General features: G+C 33.6%; 1 pseudogene; it reads right to left on the minus strand.

Annotated features, from left to right (window-relative positions):
• LOC140692714 (heat shock transcription factor, Y-linked-like) overlaps window positions 1–23,629 on the minus strand; it is a 139,406-nt pseudogene extending 115,777 nt beyond the window's left edge.
• Between the last annotated feature and the right edge of the window lie 2,329 nt (window positions 23,630–25,958).

A 25,958-nucleotide genomic window follows, 5' to 3' on the forward strand; every position in this document is an offset into this window, starting at 1 on the left:
TTGTAGAATTTTTGCATCAAAATCTGTCAAATTTATTGGCTTGAAGTTCCCTTTGCCTGTAGTTTGTTTGTTGGCTTTGCTATCAGGGTGATAAATTCTTCATAGGATTAATTTGGGAGTTTCCCACATCTTCACTATTTTTGAATAATTTGAAGAGTATAAGTTATGCTTTGTATTTTTGTTCTCCACACAATTTGTTTAAATCTGCACTTCTATTTAACGATTTTTTTAAATGCAGATACTTTCTTCTAGAAAATAGTTTGTTCAAATTATTTGTTTCTCCTTATTTCTGTCTCTTTCTAGATATTTGTCTATTTCTTCAAAGTTGTCAAGATTATTCGAATGTAAGTGTTGACAAAATGATCCCTTTTTTGTGTATCTGAGGTAACAATTGTTATTTCTCTTCTTTTATTCCTTACTTAATTTCTTTGGGGTATCTCTTTATTCTTCATGATGCACCTACCTAGAGGTTTTTTTTATTTTGCTTATCTTAAAAAAAACAAAAATAATCTTTGGTTTTACTGCTCTTTTGCATAGTTTTCTTTTTGTCTCTAATGTATATTTACACCTGTAATATTTAGGATCATTTTTTTAATTTTTTTAAATTTTCATCGATTTACTGTCATTTTACAAAATTGTCTCCAATCCCAGTGTAGAGCACAGTTTTGCAGTTGCAATGAACAAAAATACATTTTTTGTCCCATTTTTTCCACTGTGGGCTTCCATAAGAACTTTTATATATTTCCCTGTGCTATACAGTACAATCCTGTTTATCTATTATAAAATTTAGACCTCCTAGTCTATCCCTTCCCACACCCCGCCCCCTTGGCTAACAAAAGCTTGTATTCTACATCTGCATGTCTATTTCTGTTCTGTATTTGTGCTTTTTTTGTTTTGTTTTGTTTGTTTTTTTGATTCCACTGATGAGCCATATCATATGGTATATTACTTTCTCTTTCTGGCTTACTTCACTTAGACTGATTTTCTCCTGGACCATCCATGTTGCTGAAAATGGCGTAATGTTTTCACTTTATATGGCTGACCAGTATTCCATTGTATAAATATACCACCTCTTCTTTATCTAGTCAACTGTCGATGGATATTTAGGCTGTTTCTATGTCTTGGCTATTGTAAATAGTGCTGGCTATAAATATTGGGGTACAGGTGTCATCCAGAACTAGGGTTCCTTCATGATTTATGGCCAGGAGTAGGTTTCCTGGGTCATATGGTAAGCCTATTCCTAGGTTTTTGAGGAATCTTCATCCTGTTTTCCACAGTGGCTGCACCAATCTGCATTGCCACCAGCAGTGAAGGAAGATTCCCTATTCTCCACAGAAACTCCAGCATTTGTCATTGTGATTTAAGAATGATGGCCATTCTGATTGGTGTGAGGTGATACCTCTTTGTAGTTTTGATTTGTATTTCTCTGATAATCAGTGATATTGAGCATTTTCTGATGTGTCTTTTGATCATTTGTATGTCTTCCTTGGAAAATTGCTTGTTTAGGTCTTCTGCCAATTTTTGCATTGGGTGATTTATGTTTTCTTATTCAGTTGGATGTGCTGCTTATATACTCTGGAGATCAAGCCTTTGTCGGTTTCATGTTCAGATATTTTCCCATTCCTTAATTTGTATATTTGTTTTACTTCCAGTTTCTTTGCTGTGCAGAAGCTTGTAAGTTTCATTAGGTCTCATTTGTTTATCCTTGCTTTTATTTTTTCTAGAAGAAAATTTATGAGACGTATGTCAGATACTCTTTTGCCTATATTTTCCAATAGGAAGTTTATTGTATCTTGTCTTATGTATAAGTCTTTGATCCATTTTGAGTTTATTTTTGTGTATGGTGTTCTAGATTCATTGGGAGTGTTCTACGTTCATTGATTTACATGCTGCTGTCCAGTTTTCCCAACATCAGTTGCTGAAGGGATTGTCTCTCTTCCATTGTATTTTCTTGTCTCCTTTGTCAAAGATTAATTGACCAAAAGTTTGTGGGATTATTTCTGGCTCTCAATTCTGTTCCGTTGGACTGTATGTATCATTTCCTACCAATACAATGCTGTCATGTTGACTGTAGTTCTGTAGTATTATCTGAATCATTAGCGTTAAGAAATGTCACTGATTTTTGAAACTTAATCTTGTAACCTGCTACATTGCTGAATTCTTCGATCAGCTGTAGTAGTTTTTGCCTGGATCTTGTACGGTTTTCTATATATAGTAACATATTTTCTGCATATAGTGAGACTTTTACCACTTACTTTCAAATTTGCAATCATTTTAACTCTTTCTCTTGTTTGATTACTGTGGCTAGGTCTTCCCAGACTATTTGAGTCAGAATGGTGATAGTGTGCATCCTTTTACTGTCCTAGATTTTAGTGTGAAGATTTTGACTTTCTCACCATTCAGTACAATGCTGGCTGTAGGTTTGTAATCTATAGCTTTTATGATGCAGAGATATGTTGCCTCTATGCCCAATTTGGTGAGATTTTTTATCATAAGTGTGTGTTGAATTTTATCAAATGCTTTTCCTGCATCTATTGAGATGATCATGCGGTTTTGGTCCTTTCTCTTGTTGACGTGCTGTATTACATTGATTAATTTGCCTATGTTGGACCACCCTTGTGTCCCTGGCATGATCCCCACTTGGTCATAATGTATAATTTTTTCTGTGTTTTTGGGTTCTTTTCGCTACTATTTTGGTGAGGATATTGGCGTCTGTATTCATCAGTGATATTGGCTAATAATTGTCTTGTTTGGTATTGTGTTTGCCTGGTTGTGGTATCAGGGTGATTGTGGCTTCATAGAATGACTTTGGGAGTATTCCTTCTTTTTCAATTTTCTGGAAGAGTTTGAGAAGGACAGGTATGAGTTCTTCTATGCGTGTTTGGTAGAATTTCGTAGTGAAGCCGTCCGGTCCTGGATTGTTATTTGTAGGGAGGTTTTATATTGCTATTTTGATTTCATTTCTAGTGCTCTGCTTGTTCAAGGGGTCAGTTTCTTCTTGATTCAGTCTTGGTGCACAGTATGTTTCCAGAAACTTGTCCATCTCCTCTAGGTTATAAAGTTTGGTTCAATATACTTTTCATAATATTCTCATATGATATTCTGTATTTCTATTTTATTAGTTGTAAATTCTACATTCTCCTTTCATATTTTGGCAATTTGTGCTGTCTCTCTTTTCTTGTTTTTGAGTTTGGCCTGAGGTTTGTCCTTTTTACTTACTTTTTAGACAAACCAGCCTTTGGATTGGTTGAATTTTTCCTATGGTCATTTTAAACTCTATTTTATTTATTTCCTCCCCAATATTTATGATTTCCTTCCTTCTGCTGCCTTTGGGTATTTTTTTCTTCTTTTTCTAGTTCATTCTCCTGATAGGTTAAATTGTTTATTTGTGGTTGTTCTTCATTTCTGAGGTCTTTATTGCTATAAACTCCCCTCTCAACACTACTTTTGCTGTGTCCCATAAATTTTGTGTGGTTTTGCTTTCATTTTCTTTTGTCCCATGGTAAATTTTCATTTCAGCTTTGATTTCTTTTTTGACCCATAATTTTTTAATAACATATTGTTTAATCCCCATGTTTTCCTTTTGTTCTCCTTTGTTTCTCTGTTGTTGATTTCTAGCTTCATGGCATCCTGGTCAGTAAAGATGCTTGAGGTAATTTCTATCTTCTTAAAGTTGCTGAGGTTTCTTTTATGCCCAAGTATATGATGAATCATGGAAAAGTTCCACGTGCACTTGAAAAGAATGTTTGTACTATTTTGTGGGGGGTACAATGCTCTGAAAATATCCACCAAGTGTAATATTTCTATTGTATCATTTAACTTCATTGTTGCTTAAGTTATTTTTGATCTCGATGATCTGTCCAGTGATGTTAATGCAGTGTTGAAATCTCCAACAATAATTAGAATCCCATCACTATCCCCCTTTATATCTGTCATTAATTATTTCATGTACTTAGGTAGTCTTCTATTTGTTGCCTATGTATTAACGAGTGTGCTAGCCTCATCTTGTATCACTCCATCAATTATTATAAAATGTCCTTCTTTATCTTTCTTTATGACCTTTGTTTTAGAATGTTTTGTCTGAATTCAGTACTGCAACACCTGCTTTTTGGCTTTTCCATTTGTATGGAATACCCTTATCCATCCTTTCACTCTCAATCCATATGTTCCCTTCTCGCTGAAGTGGGTCCTTTGTATGCAGCATATTGAAGGTTCTTGCTTTATTATCCAGCCTGCAACTCAATGACATTGACTGGAGCATTTAGTCCATTAACATTTATAATAATCGATGATATGTTTGTGTTTATTGCCATTTTGACCTTATCTTTCCAGTTGATTTGTTGTTTCCTCTTTGTTCGTTTAATCTTCCTTTTCTGGTTTGGTCATTTTCCTTTGTATTATCATGAATTTTATTTAGTTTTAGTGACTCCCTGAATATGTTTTTGTCTTGTTTTTGTCCTTTTATACAGTCTATTAGACCATTACTATAACTGATTTTATTAAACTGATAGTAACATGATCTCAAAACCATCCTACCAAGAACAAAATATTTTAAAATGAAAGACCCCCAGAAAAATTCTCTATTTTCCTGCCTTCCTCTCCCACTGTCAATGATTTCTATGTCTTGTTTTAAAATTTTGTGTTTATTTTATTAGTAGCTTATGAGTTATCTCTTTTCCAGCTGTGAGTTTCACATTTCTGTAGCATCCTGCTGCTTTTCTTTTTAGAGTAGAACTTTCAATATATCTTTTAGCATGGGTTTAGTGTTGCTAAACTCTTGTAGCTTTTTTTGTCTGTGAAATCTTTTATGTCTTCTTCTATCATAGAGTATAGCCTTGATGGTTAAAGTATCCTAATGTATATAATTGTTTTCATTCAGGACTTTGAATTAATCTTGCCACTCCCTTCTGTTCTGTAGTATTTGTTTTGTGAAATCAGCTGTGAGCCTTATGGGGATTTCCTTGTAACTCTCTGTTTGAGATTCACTTGCTGCCTTTAGAATCATTTATTTATCCTTGAATCTGGCCATCTTTATTATATGTCTTGCTGTGGGTTTGAGTTCTTCCTGTCTGGGACACTCTGAGCTTCCTGTACGTGGATATCTGATTCCTTCTTTAAGTTTGGGAAGTTCTCAGTCATGATTTTTTCAAACACCTTTGCAATCTACTTTGATCTTCCCTCCTCTTCTGGGACTTCTACCACGCCAAGTTTGGCATGCTTTCTATTATCCCATAGGTCTCTTGTGCTTTTTTAATTTGATTCTTGTTGTTTCTCATGTAGCTGTTCTGATTGGGTGCTTTCTATTTTCCTGCCTTTTAAATCACTAATTCATTCCTCTGCATTATCTAGTCAGCTTTGCAACACCTTTAGATCATTCCTCATCTCAGTCAACGGGTTTTCCTATTCTACTCTGCTCTTCTTTATAGCTTCCATTTCATTTTTAACATATTTTACATCTCTAAACACTATCTTTTATTTCCTCCAGTAATTTGATCACTCCTCTTTTGAAATCTTGATCTAGTATGATATTGATGTCTATTTCACTGATCACACTTTCAGGGGATTTCTCTTGTTCTTTTAATTGGGAATGGTTTGTCTGCTTCTATATCTTGCTCCTACCTCTCTGACACTGTGGTTTATGGAGTATATGTTAACTACTGTGGTCCTAAAGGAGTTTATCTACCTAATGCCTATGTAGTAATACAACTAAGAAAGAGAAAAGAGAGAGAGAGAGGCAAAGAATTTTAAAGAAGTGGTAATAAATGTTTGAGAACATTGTATAATACATAATAGAAGAACAAGCTGAAACAGAGTTTTGAAAAATGATAATAATAATAAAATTATTTTTATAAATTTAACTGGGATTTAAAAGGGGGGGTATATACAAGTGCCCAAGAAATAATAATTAATAGGATAATAGAAAATGGAATAGGTAAAAACAGATTAAAACAAGGGGGTGGTCAGAGTGTCCTGGATACTGTGTACTGTTAATGTGAACTCTTTCTGTATTCATCCTGGTTTGGAAGCTCAGCTTGCTTTTTCCAGAAGCCCTCCATTGGAGCCCACATCTGTGCAGCTCCAGGGTCTGTCAACAAGCAGAACACTCCTACTCCCAACACTGGTTCCGGAGCAGCTCTCTTTACTCTGGGCTGTCTTGTCACTGCCCTGACTGATACCTCAGTCACATGTTTCAGACAGACCAGGCAGTAGTGGGCATCAAGCCCTCTCCCAGCCACATGGTCAGGGGCTGCATTACAGCCCAAAATTTGGCGGGCCATCAGCCCCCTCAGGGTGCCAGTCTCTCCACAGCTATGTGCCCTGTCACTGGTCTGGGTCAAAACCCAGCTCCTTGTTTGCATTGTCAGAGCAAGTTCTCTGAGGGAATAGGACAGTAATATCTTATATGTCTCAGACTGTAGACAAGTCCCCATTAGGCGCTTAAGGCTGCTAAGTCCTTAGGAGTGAATGGAGGTTTTGCTCTCGCTGCTGCCAGGGTGCAAAGCACCAGAGGCTATGGTGGCTGTGTCTGAACCCCAGGTCTCTTGTCCTAGATACTTTTGTGGATTTTCAGAGATTTGGAATGCACCTTTCCCCTCACAGGGCTAGTCTGCCCTGTTGTTTAATGGAGGGCCCAGGTTGTTTTCCCTTTGCAACCACAGAAATGGCACACAGCCCCCTCCATTCCCCTGGGCTGCCTCAGTGCAACCATCATCATCTTCCACCCAGGTCGGGCAGCATGGCCCTGCCCCCAGCTGCCAGGTTGCCTCTTGGGCTTGGTGTCATAGGGATCCTCTGTGCCTGTTTAACTTAGTACTGTCAGTCAACTTATAACATATAGAGGTTCAATTCTTGGAGGCTCCTCCTCCATCCTGCCGACCTCTCAGTTGGAGAGGGGAAACTCAGTGAATGAGCACCAGTCCTTCTTTGCTGCTCCCTCACTGTGGGACCTGTCCCAATCTGTTTTGCCTTTTCTTCTTTCTTTCTTCATTGTCTTCTTCCAGATTTTTTGCATCTTTACCTTTTGTGACCTGTCCCAATCTGTTTTGCCTTTTCTTCTTAATTCATTTTTTTTACCAGATTTTTTGCATCTTTATCTTTGAAGAGGACAATGTTCTATCATAGTTCTGCAGGTTCTCTGGTTAGTTGAGTAGGTCTGTGGATGTGAGTCTTGATGAATTTGTGGGAAAGGGTGAGCTACAAGCATCATTCTTCTCAACCATCTTCGCATCCCCCCCAAAATTCTCACTTTATGGTGGAAGTTAAACACAATCAGTAAATAGATGGAAAAGATGTTTCATGGAAATGACAAGAAAGTGCAGTTTGCAGTGCTCAACTCATACAAAATACGTTTTAAAATAAGGGCCCCAGTGAAAGTGAAATATGAGATTATATAAAAAAAGAGATCAATATAAAAATACAGTATTACACTCATTAAATTATATATGGACCCAACACCGTAGATCCTAAGAATAAAAAGAAATATTAGACATGAAGGAATTAATTTATTATAAAACAATAATAGTAGATGTGTTGAACAACTCACTATTCTGATGGCCATATCATCACAAAAGAATATCTGTAAGGAAACAAAGGTATTAATGGCATATTAGATCATTTGAACCTAACTCAGGTATTGGACATTGCATCAGAAAAGGAGAACACATAAACTTCTCAAGTGTGCTCAGGATGTTATCTAAGGAATTAACCACATATTATGTCATAAATTGAGCCTCAGGAACTTTAAGCAAATACAGATTACAGCAAATATTTCTCCATACATAAAATTATGGAAATATGCATCAACTCTAGAAAGAAGAACAAGATAAGCACAAATATGAGATTAAACCTCATCCTTTAAAAAATAAAATAAAACAAGGTCAATGATGAAAACAAAGAGGTAATAAAATCATACCTGAAGACAAATTACAATGAAAACACAGCTTTATCAAATATATGGGATGCAGCAAAGCAAATCTAAGAAGGAAGTTTAGAAAAATTGAGGGCTTCTACAAGGAAAAAGAAAAACCTCACACAAAGGAAAATGTTAACCAGCCAAAATAAATAGATATAAGAATAAACAAAACACAAAGACAGTAGAGTGAGTAAAGTTTAATGATTAGGTTGAAAATAAATAAAATAAAAATTAAAAATTAAATAAAAATTCATAAAATCAACAGTTTTTTTCTTAAAAATATTAACAAATTGATAAGCATTTAGCCAGGATTATAAAGAAATACAGAGTCAACCCAAACAAAATAAGAAATGAAATGTTAGAAATAATTTCTGATAGTACAGAAATGCAAACAAAGATTATGAAATCACTCTGAGCAGTTACGTGACAACTAACTGGATGACCTTAAAGAAATGGACAAATTTCTTTAAAAGTACAGCCTGTCAACACTGAATAAAAAGAAAACTGAAAACTTGAAAAGAGCAATCAGCATAATTTAAATAAAATCTATAGTTTTAAAAACATCCTTTGAACAAAATGCCTGGATGTCTTCACTAAAACCTCTTTCCTCTAAACTATTTCAAAAAATGTATTAGGAAGGAAAATTCCCAAATTTATTCTATGAGGCCACTAATAACATGATAACAAAACCAGTCAAAGACACTACCAAAAAAAAGAAATGAAAATGTAAAGCCAATATCCTTGATGAATATACATTAAAAAATTCTCAACAAAACATCAACAAATTAATCCAGCAATACATAGAATTTATTATACACGATGATTAGTTGGACTCCGTCCAGAGTCACAGGGATGTTTCAACATACACAAGTAAAACAGCATGACACATATTTTATAAAGGAAGTACAAAATTCACAGGACCATGTCAATACACACAGAAAAAGCATTAGACAAAATTCAACATACATTCATAATCAGAACTCTCATGAAAGAGAGTATAATGGGAACATCTCTCAACATACTATAGGTCACTTATAACAATTTATAATACTTAGGGGAAAAGCTGAAAGCCTTCTGGGTAAATTCGGAAATAAGACAAGGATTCCTACTCTCAGCACTTCTGTTCCATAGTAAAAGAAGAAAGGAAAAGGGAAGAAAAAGAAATGCAAAATGGAAAGAAAGAGCAAAGTTGGCACCAGTACTGATGACATAACAATTTACATTGAGTCCTAAGTTCTCCACACAGACTAATATCAACAATAAGTTATTTCAACAAGGGAGCAGGGTACAATATTAATGTAAAGTTGTCTCTTGCATTTCTACACGTTAATCATGAGATACCCTAAAATGGACGTTGAAAGCAATACTATTTAAAATCCCAGTCTCCCGAATATCTTGGAATAAATGTAACCACATATATGAAAGATCTAAACACTGAAAATTAAAAAACATTGACAAAGAAATTAAAAATGTTTCAATAAAATGGAATGATGTCTTGTGCTCTTGGATTGAAAGAGTTAATATTGTTAACATGGCCGAACTGCACAAAGAAACCTACAGATTTAGTGCAATTCCTGTTATGAAGCTGTAGTATTTCCCACAGAACCAGAAAATAAATAACTCTAAGTTTTACATGAAACCATTAAAAATTGTCAAAGTGATCTTGAGTAAAGACAACAAATCTGGAGGAATAAACCTCCCAGATTCCTTACTATAGTACAAAGCTACAGTAATAAAAACTGCATGGCATTGGCACAGAGGTATAATCAATAAAATCAGATAGAGAGCCTAGAAATAATTCCACACACCTATGAGCACTGAATAAATGATAAATGAGGCAAGAGTACACAATGGAGAAAGACAGTCTTGTCAATGGATGGTGTTTGGAAACCTGGACGTCTACATGTAAAACAGTGAAATGAGAGCATTCCCTGACATCATATATAAAAATAAACTCCAAGTGTATTAAGGACCTAAATGTAAGACTTGATACTATAAAACTTCTAGAAGGGGATATAGGTGATACACTATAGGATATATATCACAGGAATATTTTCTTGTTTCAGTCTCCTAAGGCAAAAGAAATAAAAGCAAAAATAAGCAAGTGAGACCTAAATAAACTTGAAAACTTCTGCACAGATAAGGAAAATTTGAATGAAATGGAAACACTGCCTGTGTAATTGGAGAACATATTTGCAAATAATGCAAGTGACCAGGGGATAATAGATGCAAGTTAATAGATGTAACATGGATTTAGGTTACACAACTTAATGTGAAAAAGAAAAACCCAATCAAAAAAAGAGCAGAGTACCTGAGTTAATATTTTTCCAAAGCAAACCTACAGATAAGTAACATGCTAGTGATAAAAATGCTCAACATTACTAATTATTAGTTAATAGCAGTTCAAAACCACATTGAGGTATCACTTCACACTGGTCAAATGGCTATTATCAAAAAGTCGTAAAATAGAAACTGTTGGAGATGACTTTGAAGAAACAAATCACTTGTATACACTTGGTAGGAATGTAAATTTGTACAACTTTTTTTTAAAACAATATTCAGATTTTTTTAACACCTAAAACAGAACTACCATATGAAACACTAACACCTCTCCTTGGAAATATCTGGAGAAGAAACCCTAAATGAGTAAAACCAATGTTCACAACTGTACTGTTTATAATATGCAAGACAGGGAAGCAATCCAAGTGTCCACAGTAGACTATGGACTTAAGAAGATATGATGATTCTGGAAATATGCAATGGAATATTACTCAGCCATGAAAAAGTATAACACATGGCTATTTCAGCATCATGATTGTACCTAGTAAATATTGTTCTTAGTGAAGTAACTTAGACAAAGACAAAAGTATATAATATGATATATATGTGGAATCTAAAGAATAACAAATATATGTGTACATCTATATATAGATATCTGTTGATAGATGACAGATAAGTAGATACATAGAAGGATAGATACATAGACACATGATAGATAGACATATAGCTAGACAGTTAGATTGATAGATAGATAGATAGATAGATAGATAGATAGATAGATAGAGACATCGTAGAGAGATAGAGAGATTAGATAGGCAAGACTGAAAGATATGGGAAATAATTTATATTTACCAAAGGGGAAGGGAAAGACAATTTAATGGTAGGACATTGAGAGATAAAAAGTAGTATACAAAAAGGAGATAAGCATCAAGGATAATCTGTATAGATCAGGGAATTACAAGCAATAACTTAAAATAATTGTATGTTACAATTATTGTAATAATTTATAATGCAATCTAATCTAAAAAGTGGTTGGAGTCACTATACTGTACATCAGAAACTACACAATATAGTACATCTACTGTTCTTCAATTAAAAATAAAACATCTCATGTATAATTTAGTCCTTTTTCTGCTGATAGCATCTTCCTTTAATATTGTTTCAATTTTAGTCTTTACCTTTTATGAATACTGACTCAAATTATTTCTATTTCTGTTTTGAACATGTTACCAGATTGATGTACCTATATTTATTGCAAGTGAATTACTATTTTTCTCTCTTTAAATCATATAAAATAGAAGCATTTAAAAACATACCTAAGGAAACAGTTGCAACATTCTCATGGTCTTTGCTTAGTATTTTGTTCAATATTTTGCGTATATTTGCCATTTTATTTTTCTTAGAATAGCTCTTTCCTGAACCTCTTGTAAGGTGTCTAGGTTTTGTTTTTTACATCTCATTCAGGTTTCTTTGTCTGGTAAAGTCTTTATTTTCACTTTACAAATAAGTGATAACTGTGCAAGTTAGAGTATTTTTGGGTGGGAGATTTCTTATTTCAGTAGTTTGAAAATGTCTTTATAATTACCCTCGGCGTATGTTTTCTGCTCAGCAAACTGCTGATAGCCTAATGGGGGTTTCTATGTAGATTAACATAACTTTTCTTGGCTGCTTTTAAAATTTTACTCTGTCATTGACTTGCCAATTTGCATATGACGTATCTTGAAGAAGGTCCCATTGTCTTAAAGTTATTGGTGTTTTGTTGGCTCACGGACTTGTATATCAGTTCCTTACCCAGGTTAAGGAAGTTATCAACTATATCAACTTTAAATAAACCATCAACTGCCTTCTAACTTTCTTCCCCCTCCAGGATTTCACTCTAATATGCACTTCCTGAAGAAGTCTGATGGCTATTGTAGAATATCCTCACTTTTTAATATCTTGAATCTCTGCCCTCTCCTATCATTTCTTGTTTTGTATTGGTGAGTTTGCTAATCTCTCTTCCACAAGAGAGTCTTCATCCAATACTTTCTGTTGCATTCTTCATATCACTTATTAAGTTCATGTGGTCCTCCAATAATGTTTGGTTTTTCATAGTTTCAGTCTCTTAGGTAATGTATACATTATCAACATTTATTTTATTCCTGAGCTCACTAAACTGCTTTCTGAGTTTTGTTTTTTGTATTGAGTTTTTGTATGGCATCTCTTTGGATTCTCTATTAGTTATACGGCAATATTCCATGACTTTAAATTTGTTTGCTGCAGTGTTGATGTTTGTGTGCGTGTGTGTGTGTGTGTGTATGCATTTGCCTGTGCATGTGTGTCTTTGTCTGTGTCAGTGTCTGTGTGTGTGTATCTGTGGGTGTGCGTGCCCTATAATGTTACTGTGATTGGTCATGGTCCTGGTAAATTATTGCTCTGATGACACTAAAAAGCAGATTGGGATTTGGAGTCCTTGCTTTTGTTTTCTGGTAGTTTGCAATATTGCACAATTTTTGGTTTTGCTTAACTGAGCTACCTCTGAAAATATTTCAAAATGGCACATTCTAGTCGCTACTGTCTGGATAAAAGATTGTTTACATTGTCACTTCTTAGACTTCTCTGGTAGTTAATGCCACCGTTGTCACTTGGCCGGTGAACCCTTCCTTTTATCTGATATCCCTTAAGACACAGTGCACACATTGAGGAAAGGTGTAAAGACAGATGGGTAGTTGAACTCAGGCAACTGCCTTTGCCATGTCCAATGTTGCAAGGTACATTGTCTCCACCACTGTGAATGGGAAGTAGAGAGATTGTCATGAATGTCTGAGTGTCAAAAGGTTGGAAATTCTGTCTCCATTTTGGCTCCCTCCAAGTTACCTGTGACCATGAGTACTGGTGCAGTTGGAGGCTGATGCTGTGTGAACCAATGAGACCCTGATTCTACTGAGAACTCTGAAACTCTGGGCTCAGAAACCCTAGTAAGTGGACCATGGTTGCAGGCACAAACTCTGCTCTTCCCTCAGTTCAGCCACCTTTATGTGTTTTAGCCCACCAAACTTCAGCTGTACACATGTGTTCTGGAGTATTGTTTTGTGTTGTAGTTATTTTTCTTGAGATGTGATCGTTTCACTGACTGTAGATTTAAGGGGAGAGACAGAAATAGTTGAAACTTATGACACTCTTCTCAAAGAATATACTTTTACGTTTAAAATCTTAAATTCTAATAAGGACATTATAAGAAGAGCAAAGAAAGTGAACTAATCACCTCCCTTAATATCAGAGTACTACAAAATACTTTGTTTTTCCTGGGTTTTTCCTTCAATATTTTCCCACATGCATGCACATTTTAGTATAATATATGCCTATAATCTCTTTAAAATCAGTTAAATTATTAAAATATTTCTCTGTGCTGTAAATATAACCCTGTTGGTTCTCTAACTTATTATTAGTAGCTTGCATATTTCTGTATTCCCCATCCTTCTTCCCTGTCCCCAGTGTAAATCACTACTTGGTACACTACACATATATATATGATTCTGTTTCTGTTTTTTTATGATAATTTCTCTTATACATTTAGTTTCCTCATGAAAGTGGTAACATAGAGTGTTTTTCTCTGTATGACTTATTTTGCTATATGCAACACTATCTGGGTCCAGTCACATTGTTCCAAATGGCAGAATTTTATTTTTTGATATGACAATGACTAAGTTTTTATTATGTTATCTATATCTCACATCTATCTCTGTCAATCATCTGTTGATGGGCAGTTGATTTGTGCTCCTATCCTTGGCTATTATAAATAAAGATGTTAAGAACATTGGGGGTAATATATCCTTTAACTTTAATGTTTTCATTTTTATCAGATTTATAACAAAAACTGGAATTGTGGCTACATATAATGTTCCTATTTCTAGTTTCCTTAGCACTGTCCACAGTTTTTTAATAGTGGATGCATCAATTTATATTTCCACCAACAGTGTACCTCAGTTCCCTTTTATTGACATTCATATTAATGTTTGTCATTTGAAGACTTTTTTTAATAGCCATTTTGGTTGCTGTGAGATTATAATTCATTCTGGTATTGATTTATGGTTTCTTAATTAATAGCAACATTATGTTTCTTTTTATGTACATGAAAATCATCCACATGTCTGTTTTTGAAAAGTTTCCATGAAGATCCTTCAACTGTTTTTAAGTTGTGGTGTTTTTTTTTAATAATGAGTTTAATATGCTATATATACATAATGGATATTAACACCTTGTTGGTTTCATAGTATGAAACTTCCTTCTATTCTGTGTATTGTCGTAAGTCCTGCTGAAGGTTTCCTTTGCTCTGCAAATGGTTTTGCATTTCACAATTATACAAGAAGTGGAATCACTGTATCCCATATTACATCTATTTTTTCCTCAGTATAATTAAAAAGTTATTGTTAGTTTTCCTTTTTTTTTACTTAGTAGATAGATCAAAAATACATATTGCAAAGATTTATCACAAAGGCACTTCTGCTCCTGTTTTTTTCAGAGATTGTACAGTTTCAAGTTTTACATTTAGGAAATTAATCCATTTCTATTTTATTTTGTATTCTATGGAAAGAAGGGCTCTTCCATTTACCTTTTACATGTAATTTCCAGTTTTCCCAAAACTACTTGTTGAAGAGACTGCCTTTTTTCCATTGTATACTCTTGCCTCCTTCATTGTAGACTAATTGACCTTATGTGTGTGTGTTTATTTTAGGGCTCTTTATTTTGTTCCATTGATCTTTGTGACTCTATTAGTGACATATTTTGATGTTTTGATTACTGTAGCTTTGTAGTATGTTCTAAAGTCAGGGAGGATAATACTCACAGCTTTGTTCATTTTTCAAGGATAATTTTTGAAAATTTGTGCCTTTCAGAATTTAGTGTAAATTTTATTATTTTTCTCCTTGTTTTGTGAAGAAACATATGGATTCTGTGAGAATAGCAATTTACTAAAAAGAAAAACATGAGAAAAATTGTAAAGTGTGGAGGATAAATCATACAACATTAAACAAGCAATGGATTGCTGCATAAATAAAAAAATACAAAAAGAAATATAACAACAAAAACAAAGACCTTGAGATATAGCAAAAGCAGTATTAATAGGGATGCTTATAGGAAAACAATCCCACTTATACAAATAAGAAATATCTATCTCTTATAACATAATCTTACAAACAAAAGATGAAGCAAAATAATAAACAAACTTGTTAGTAGAAAGAAAGAAAGCTGATAGTTTGGAACATAAATACATAAAATAAAGATTAAAAGTAGAAATATCTAAAGAAACTACATAATGGCCTTTGAAAGATAAATAAAACTGATAAACTTTAATGAGACTCATGAGCAAAAAAGAGAATGCAGGTTAAAAAGCTGCAAAATATATGAGAAGTTACAGCTTATGTCAACGGAAAAGAAAGCATCATAAGATGATACAACAAATTATATGCCAATTAAAATGGAATCCCTAGAAGAAATGGACAATTTCCTAGAAAGATCTAATCTCCAAAATGGAATGAGAAATAGAAAATATTAACTGATTATCACTAATGAAATTGAATAAGTAATTAAACAAAATCTCCCAAGAAACAAAATTCCAGGACTTGACAGTTTCACAGGTGACTTCTGCCAAACATATACAGAAGAGTTATCACCTATACTTCTCAGAGAATTCAAAAAATTTGCAAAGGAAAGAAGGTTTCCTACCCCACCTTTCTGTATCACACTATTACTAAAACAGGAACAAATATCTCATAAAATTACAGTTTAAATACTACTGATAAGCATACATGAAAAAACATCAATAAATATTAGCAAAGCAAACAAAACATTAAAAGAATTATATAGTATGATTAAGTCCCTTTTATCCCACTGATGCAAAAGTGATTCATCACCCAGAAATTAATCAATATGATACACCAAACTAACAAATTGAAAAATAAAAATTATATGGTAACCTCAAAAGTCTCATAAAATGTTTTGACAAATTCAGTATCTATTTATGATTATATTTCTCCTCAAAAAGGGTATGAGGAAACATACCTCAACACATTTAAGGTCGCATATGACAAGAACTCAGCTAACATGACACTCACTGATTAAAAGCTGAAAGCATCTACTGTAATAGCAGGAAGAAGACAAGAATGTTCACACTTGCCACTGTTATTCAGTATAGTATTGGAAATTCTAGCCATAGCTATCCAAAATAAAAGTGAATAAAATATAGGTATTTCTGAAAAGGAGTATAAGAATCTGTTTGCAGATGAAATACTTAAACAGAAATCGTAAAAAAACACCACAATGCTATGAGTGCTTTTCAATGCATTTGGTAAAATTTCAGAATGTAAAATTAACATACAGAAATCTTGCATTTCTACACACTAACAACAAGTTAACAGATACAGAAAGTGAGGGAACTGTCTCATTTACAGTTGCATTACAAAAAAAAAATCAAGAAATGTATACAAAAAAGGAGGTAAAAAACCTGTACTCAAAAAACTATAATATATTTATAACAGAAATTGAAGATAATGAAAACAGATGAAAGGATATACAGTGTTCATAGATTAGGAGAAAAATATTGTTTAAATGACAATACTAGCCAAGAAAATACACAAATTAAATTCAGTGCTTTTCAAAATAAAAATGGCATTTTCAGACACTTTTAAAAAATAATTATTACATTTACATGTAAACACAAAAGAGTTGAAATCACAAAAAAAACAAAAGTAAAGATAACAAACAAACTAAAAACACAAACAACTTTGACAAAGAACAAACAGGATGTAACACTTTCCCTGATTTTTAACTTTAATACAAAGATACAGTAATGAATATGGTAGTGGCATAAAACAAACAGAATAATGGAACACAACAGAATGCCTAAAAATGAAATCAGACAGTTGTGGTCATTTAGCCCATTACAAAAAAATGAATATACAGTGGGGGAAAGGTAATCAAAAGACACATGAAAATGGTCAACATGACTAATCATGAGAAAAAAGCAAGACCATAACTCAATGAGATATTATGTCACTCCTGTCAGAATGCCTATGATCAAAAATGAAACAAATATAAATATTGTTGAGGATGTAAGAAAAAGCACCCTGCTGCACTGTTTGAGTGAATGTAAATTTGTGCTGCTTCTGTGGAAAAGAGTATGGAGTTTTATCTAAAAATTAAAAATGAACCAACATTTCCATAACTAAATACTTATCCCAAGAAAACATAAACACAAATTTGAAAAGATAAATTCACCCCTATATTCACTGTGGCATTATTTAAAATAGCCAGGCTATAGAAGCAAATTAATTGCTTTTCAATAGATGATGGATAAAGAAATGTGTGTTTATAGTATATATATCTACCCATCTATTAACTACAGATTTATCTATATTTATATATATATGCACACTAAACATATATATATATATATATATATATATATATGCACACACACACATAAAAATACAATGGGTTATCACTCAGCTATAAAAAGAATAAGTTTTTGTCATTTGCAAAAAATGGGTAGAACAAGAGGGTAATATGTTAGGTGAAAAATGTCAGACAGAGAATGACAAATTTAGAATTGTTTTACTCATATTTGGAATTTAAAGAAATGAACATAACAAAACAGAAAAGAAGTTATATATATAGAAAATAAAAGGTTGCTCACATGAAGGAGGGAAATGTGGTGAAGAAAAACAAATAGTTGAGGAAAATTAAGAGAGAAAATTATCCAGTTGCAAATTAAAAGATCAGGGACAAGAAATTTACTATGTGGGGAATAGTCAATAACTATGAATTATCTTTAAATAGCAACTATCAAAACTATATTTATTGTTGTGATCAGTTTGACATGTATTAAAAATAGCAAACATTATGTTATGTAAGAGAAACTAACACAGAGTTATAGATTAAAGTGCACTTCAAAAACAAACAAACACAATTATAGAAAAAATAATTTGATTTGTACATAACAGAGGCAGTGGTTGGGAAAGGAGAATTTGATTAATGCACTCAAAAGCTACAAACCTCCAGCAGTAAAATAAACCTGTTCTAGGGATGCCCTGTAAAAACATGAAAATTACAATTATTACTGCTTTATGTTCTATATGAATGTTGTTAAGGGGATAGACCATAAGATTTCTCATCACAACCAAAAGACAAATTGTATTTCTTTAAAATTGTATCTAAATTAGATAATGAATTCTCCCTAAACTTGCTATGATATTTATTTCTTAATACTTATAAATCAAATCCCTATCCTGTGCACCTAAACTCACACAATCTTTTATGCCAATTATATGTCAATAAAAGCGTTAGTAAAAATGGAAATTTAATGATCATGGTTTCCCATGTCATTTTTCATGATTTGTTTTGCAGCAAGAAAACTTGAGTCAAGATATACTTATCATAGGTAAATATACTAATAAATAAATGATTCAAATAAATTATACATAAAGATACTAATAAAATTAGGGTCTTACCATGCTTTAAGTTTTCTTCATCTTAGCCCACTGCTTCTGTAGGCATCAAAATTTCACTCTGTGTATTCATCTGAGATTAGGGAATGGATACAAATTTAAAACTGGCTGCTCTTGTTGTGAGTGATAAAGTTCAATGTCTGTGACCAATGGTCTCAACTCCCCGACAGCATCTGTAGGAAATGAACATGCTAGGTTGCAAAAAATCTCAGCATGGTAAAATCTCAGAACTCCTACAATTCTTAACTGTTTTGCAATGGGAATGCAATACTGACAAAGTCTTGATTTTCAATAACAATGTGGTGTTTTCTCATGGTTGCATTAGGGTATGTGAGGATAATCCCTCAGATACACAACAAATATTCTTGCTCAAGTGCTGGGCAAAGAAGTGCAAATTTCTGCATTATTAGGACTGAGGACTGCTCTCAAAATGATGACTATGCTCACTCTATTCCAGGTAATACAAAGAAAAAAGTTTATTGCAATTTCAAGGTGAACGGGAATAAGTCAGTGTTCCAGTCCCTATAAATTAGTCAACGGGTGTTCAAAGCCAAAGTAAGTTGTGTCAACAATGAGAATTAAAAGAAAAAAACTTAGACATAAGTTTAAATTAAAAAGAAGACACAGTCCAGTGCTGGGCTCTGGGGACTGCAGAATGTATATGCCTCAGTCCAATTCAAGGATTCAGTGGCTTGGCCCTTGCATCAGCTCTGGATTCAATGAACAGGTAACAATTAGTATACAGGGAAAAATATAATCTACCTCTCCCTAATCTGAAGAAAATCTGGTGGCTCAATGAAACTCTTAATTCACAGACATTCTGACAGTTGCAGAGGAAAAATTCACTGATGACTCAACTAAGACAAACGTAGTTACTGCTTAACAATCCATCTTCACACACACACACACAGTGATAGAGAGATTTGTAGTATTTAGTGGGAAGAATTCAGTGGGCAGAGCTCAGAGTATAATTTTCAAAGCATCAGCCAACTTTTGTACTTTTGCCAATAGTCTAGCTTTTCCCAGGTAGGAAACTGCAGATGGACAAACAAATAACATTCTTCCTTAGAATTTCTAATTTTGAAAGTAAACTGTAGCTTTTGACTTATCAGTATAGAACCTTGTTAAGATGATCACGGTAAGACCCACTGTGTGATAAGAGAGCTGGAAACAAGCTGCTGAACCAGCCCATCTGAACCCCAGACTGCTAATGTAAGCAACAACATAGCCACAATCAGATTTGAGCTGACAAACTTAAAAACTTGATGTTTCTGTTGTAGGAAACACCACTGCTGTCCAGACACAATTCTCCTGCTGCAAGTGGGCTCTTTTAATCTCTTGGTGAAGGTCATATTTATGGGATGTTGTTAGAGGTTACACTGGTCAATTTGCCCATTCTCCAGATTATCAAAGGCTTTCTTCACAAATGGAGACACATTTTCAGGACTCAATGTTGCCATTACGGTCTTATCAGATGACACTAGCTGCATCATTGTGAGTAGAAGCCTTAGGGTCCCTGAAATTGCCTACTATTTTCCCAGCATTTCAGGGTATTTCACATTCTGAATATGCTTCACCTTTTATTTTAAATTAATGGGAAACCATCAAAGACGTCCATGAATATTTTATATTTCCTAATATCTGTATAAATTTGGTATTCTTGCAGTTGGACAAATTTTTAATTCCACCACCCTCACCTCCTTCTAGTCCACATATTTTAGATTGCAATTTGGTTACTGAATACGAGAACCCCAACCAAGGGGATAGTACCACTTTGATACTTCCTTTGTGAAGGTTAGAAGGGGCACAAGTTATGTAGGGTGTATAAACCTACATTAAATATTTGCAACGTCACTGTCTCTTCTGGACAAAGCTCTCATTCTAAGATGTAAATTAATCATAAGTCAGTATAGTTATTGGTATGGGGAAGAGAATCAGCTGTTTTGTGTTGGGTGGGTGATGAAGAGACAGGAAAAACTCCAGCAAATGAGAACGGATTGCTTTATGCCTCTGGAGGCATGAATTAAGAAGTAAATATTACTTTGTCTCCTGTACCTACCTCCACTTACTGTCTTGAGTGACTAGTCCTTGGGATATGAAAGATCTAGTTTGTGGTGAAGAGTAAAGACCATAATGAAATAGTTTGAAAACCATGAGAGTTTTGTTGTTTCAATAAAGTAGATTTTGCTTAAAGTCAACATGTGTTTTTCATTCACTTAATACAAAAATGCATCCTGTGACATGTGCTGGGCATACTGTACTGGTATCCAAGTTAGACAAGAAAGGGGGATAGACAGAAAACATCAGGAGGAGGTGGTTTCTGTGCTGAGACTGGGAAAGTCTAAGTAGATGAAAGGAGGACACCCAAAGTCCAAGGATGAGCTGGAGTATATGTGGTGAGGTTGAAGCTAACATAGTTGACAATCGTTTTCCTGGATATATTTCCACATACAGTGAAACATAAAGATATACCAAGGTAGTGAGATGCCAGATTTATAAAGAAATGAATAAACCAAGATGATTCGTGGGCTTAGATTTGGAAAGGCATTAAGTGCCACCCTGAGGATGTAAGCTTGTCTTTGGCTTGAACATAAAAGCAACATAAAGTATTGACTTGAAAATATAATGTAGACTCTTGAGGGCAGGAAATGAAAGTACCAATTTTAATGCTTTGAAAACAGCACAAAGAAGACCATAGATAAAATTACTTCTTAAATTCTACCACATGCTGAATGTGCCATCTGAGACTACATCATGTGACCTTCATGATTCCAGGAATGACATAATAGAGACCATGATCCCTGGGCAGGTTCCTGCATTTATCTCCTGTTCCAGCTTATCCTAACAACACTTTTAATACTTTTCAGGGTGAACAAGAAACTACTTAGTGCTTTACCCCCTCTCCATGTTTTAGTCTTTTTCCAAATTCTTCCATTTTCTCTTCCTCCTTACAAGACAGTATTTAAATTTACTCTCATATTGTTCCATCAAATGATCATATCAAGTATCTCATTTTAACTGTAAATGTTAACTTTGTCTCCCATTTAACACTTAACCTAATTTAAAAAAATATAAGGTAAATACAGGTACACATCTATGTTTCTTGTTCAAATAAGAAAATTGCAGATATTTGTCGACATTTGCCAACATCAATTTTAATCTTTGTAATCCTGCATAAACTGGTAGTCCTCTGGTAGATCCCTTGTAATTAGGATGACGTTCATAAAGTGAAGTTGGCTGATGAGTTGGCCTTGTAAGAGAGGTAGCTGATGTATCAGCTGTCACTCTCACTGGAAACCGTGCGTTGCTCCCTGGTTGAAGTTTAGAAGAACGACCTTCTTTGGCAGATATGTTGTGATATCCATTTGGAAAAACAGAAGTCTCCACCATCAGTCCAAAATAATTACTCTGCATGGGAGACAAGATGCTGTACTGAGATGTAGAATTTGTAGTTTTAATGAGTTCATAATATGGTCATTTGCTTCAGTGTATCTGCTTTGAGTGTGCCTGTGGACAAGGTTCAACTGATTTAAAATAGCATGCTGATCCACTGCAATTTGTTCTGGTGGTCTAACTGACCTTGATGATGGAGCAGAAAAATCACCGCTGATCGGGGTATTTTTATCACCATTTATTTGTCTAGTAGGGGGCTTTCTAATTAGAGGCATATTTAATTTTGCAACAGGTAAAAATGCACTTTCTCCACTAGTGTCAGTCACAAAAGCAGAATTATGTTTATCCACATTACCCCCTGCTATAAAGTGCTTCTTGTTGAAATCTTCAGCCAATGAAGATAACAGAGAGGCATTTTTAATCCCAACTCTTCTTCTTATTCTGATTAAAAGCTGGGGAAAGACTCGTTTAAAATTTGAATTATGGTAGAACTGCTGCTACAAAAATAGAGAAAAATTTTAGTAATATTTTAAACCAAAATACAAGACTACAATAAGCCTAACGTATAAAACATCAGATATCACGTTTACAATTGAAAGAAAATATCATCAAAATATGAACATTGCTGACTATTTTTTAAATTTCCTTATTTGTAAAATACACATTTAAGTAGTATAGTCATCAAATTAAAGAAGTTACCATTTGCAGTAACGGTGAATGCCACTTTTCACAAGCAGCTTTAAATACCTTTATATATATTTCTGATAAGATTCATAATTGCAAGCAAAGTTTCTCTGAATCTTGAATACTTATGGCACTGTCCCCAATTTTAGAAAAAAATAAAGAATTTAAGACTTGGTAATTTTATTCAATTTTCAAAATCTAGCTTTAAATATATATTACCATTGATGGATGTACAACATAAACTTTCATATATGTTACCAAGTGGTTACTAAAATTTCTGAATACCTTGCTTAAAACAGAGACTTCTTTTTCTTCTGCCAGAAAGTCAGCTAGACAAGCAGATCTTTGAAATTCTGCCGCAATTTACTAAACCCATAAAGGTTAAGCTGTCTAACTAAACTTTTCATACTTCCAGTTTCAAATATTCTGAAAGAGGCCTTTCTTTCCAAAACTACCTTCTTAAAGATATATTCATCAATCACGATGGAAGATCCATTATCATCCCACCAGATGGATTTATATTGGTTACTCCTAGCCATTTTCCAGAGATTTCTTGGAAATGTCAGAGAACGAAAATAATTATCTTCATCTGGTTCAGAGACACAATGTGTGTAACATGGTCTTTTTATCAAAGATTCTTCAGACAAACTCTGAAAAGCATTTTCTTCAATCACAGACCTCAAGTCCAAGTCCTCAGAGAATGTTTGATCACACAATAGACATCTACCAGAGTTACCTGAAACAGTTGGTCCATCTTTATGAGACACATCTTGAAATTCTGAAGAGACATGTGTCATCTCAAATAACTTTTTCTACAGTTACTTTTCTAATCTGCATGATTTTGAGCACTGCAACTTCAAATGCTGCTTTGGCAGGACTGCACAGATAAACTGCTAGGCCATCACAATTGTTCTCAACCTGAGTAGCTGTGGCATCATAAAACGACTGGTCTCCTAGCAACCCAAGTGTAACATTCCGCCTGTGTTTACTTCTCATTCATCCAGTTAAAATGAAACATAAATGTTGCTTATTTTTATAGTGTGATGTGGAAATATTTTCCCCACAAAATCTTTTTAAATAATTTAATTTTGGGGTCTATGAAATAAAACCAATCTCCATACTTTTGTACACAAATTTATACTTGATTTGTGAACATGGAATCAATAATGCAAAAAAAAAAAATAAAATAATTTTAAAGTTTTGGAATTTAAAGTGAAATTTGTGTAAAACCTCTACAGAAAAAGTATAACAATTTCATGATCATTTTATACTCTAGATTTCTTTTTCATGGGTTAATTGATCATAGGTGTGAGGGATTATATCTGGGTGCTCTATTCTCTTCTATTGATTTGTGTCTGTTTCTGAGCCAGTATCATGTTGTTTTATTTACTAAAGCTTTGTAGGAGTGTTTAACATCAGAGAACTTTACACCATTACATTTAATACTCTTTTTCAAGATTATTTTGGCAACTCATGATCTTTGTGGTTACATATAAATTTTGATATTATTTGTTCTATATAATGGAAAAATCTCATAGTTATTTTGACATGAATCACATTAAACATAGATTCCATTGGGTTGAAAGGTTGTTTCAACCACATAGTTTCACATCATTAACATAAGAGTTCTTTTCATTTCTTTGGATCAGTTTTAATTTCCTTCACCAATATTTTCAGTTTTTTAACGTATATGCTTTCAACTTATGTGTTAACTTCATTTCTAGGTGTTCTTTACATATATATATATATATATATATATATATATATATATAATTATATACATAATAAATGTAAACTCGTTTCCTACACAAATACAGCCGGCAGAAGGCAGTGGCAAGACATATTGAAATTCCTGAATGAAAGAAAGCTGTAATCAAAGATACTATATCAAGCAAGTCTATCTTTGAGAATAGAAGGAGAGGTAAATAACTTCCACACAAGCAAATACTTAAAGAATTTGGCAAGAGAAAATGAAATAATGAAAGATCTACTCTAAATTCAAAAGAAGCAGGATGCTATAGAAAAGAGAAAGGCATAATTATAAAGGCAATATCTACAATGACTTACAACAGAATAAATATGATGTTGTAAAAGAGAACATCAAAATTTTTAAGGGTCACAGAATGAAACAGGACAATACAGAGTGTTTTCTTCTTGTTTCTCTTCTCTGTAGGATGGGTAAGAGTTTGTATTATTATCAGTTAAAATAAATAGATACATTATGGGTCAATATAAATACACAACAAGGTAAACATAAGTCAAAATCTTACAATGAAATTGCAAATCCATAAAGAAACCAAGATAATAAAAGAAAACTATCAAGCCACAAAAAGAAAAAGAAATGAACAAAAAGGAAATACCACATCAACTGGAAAATGAAGTTCCAAATGGAAATAAACACCAGTCTATCAATAATTCTCACAAATGATAATGGACTTAGTGCTTCAATTAAAAGATATATATTGTCAGATGGGATAATATAACAAGACCCTACATAATGAAGCATACAAGAGACCCAATTTAGTAAGTGGAAAACACAGTTGAAAGTGAGAAGATGGAAGAATATATTGCATGCAAATACACATGACCAGAAAGCAGGACTAGCAGTACTGACTTCACACAAATAGACTTTACAAGAAAGGTCATAGAGAAAGATAAACAAGGACATGATATGATGATTAAAGGAACAATACAAAATGAGGGTTTTATACCCATTAATACTTATGCACTCAATATAGCAGCACCTAAATACATAAAGCAAATACTAATAGATACAAAGAGAGAAATCGCTGGGAACAAAATCACAATAGGATACTATAACACCCTATTACCATCACTGGACTGCTCTTTCACACAGAAAATTAATAAGGGAACAAAGATACTAAAACATGATAAAATAATTGGAGATGGTTGATACTTCCAAAAGAGTACTTCTCCCAAAAACAGAATATACATTCTTTTCCAATACACATGGAACATTTTCAAGGAAAGATTATAAACTCAGGCACAGAAGAAGCCTCAACAATTTAAGAAGGTAAATATTATTTCAAGCATCTTTTCTAAGTATAATACCATGAAACTAGAAATAAATCATAGAAAAACAGGGAGAAGAAATGACAGCATCCAGATTAAAAAACATGGTACTATAACAAAGGAGGGAGTTGATGAATTAAAAGAAGAAATTAAAAAATATCTTAAGAAATATG

Source organism: Vicugna pacos, unplaced genomic scaffold, assembly GCF_048564905.1.
Source record: "Vicugna pacos unplaced genomic scaffold, VicPac4 scaffold_16, whole genome shotgun sequence".
NCBI classification, from domain to species: domain Eukaryota; kingdom Metazoa; phylum Chordata; class Mammalia; order Artiodactyla; family Camelidae; genus Vicugna; species Vicugna pacos.